The sequence below is a fragment of the Mandrillus leucophaeus genome, unplaced genomic scaffold, assembly GCF_000951045.1.
Source record: "Mandrillus leucophaeus isolate KB7577 unplaced genomic scaffold, Mleu.le_1.0 Scaffold1623, whole genome shotgun sequence".
Lineage (NCBI taxonomy): Eukaryota > Metazoa > Chordata > Mammalia > Primates > Cercopithecidae > Mandrillus > Mandrillus leucophaeus.
In genome coordinates this window covers 8,706-8,982 of record NW_012101614.1, presented here as the reverse complement: position 1 = coordinate 8,982, position 277 = coordinate 8,706, and positions in this window count along the sequence as shown.

Sequence of the window (277 nt, the reverse complement as noted above, 5' to 3'; positions counted from 1 at the left end):
TCCCTGTTTGCAGATGACATGATTGTATATTTAGAAAACCCCATGGTCTCAGCCCAAAATCTCCTTAAGCTGATAAGCAACTTCAGCCAAGTCTCAGGATACAAAATCAATGTGCAAAAATCACAAACATTCTTATAAACCAGTAACATACAAACAGAGAGCCAAATCATGAATGAATTCCCATTCACAATAGCTTCAAAGAGGATAAAATATCTAGGAATCCAACTTACAAGGGATGTAAAAGACCTCTTCAAGGAGAACTACAAACCACTGCTCA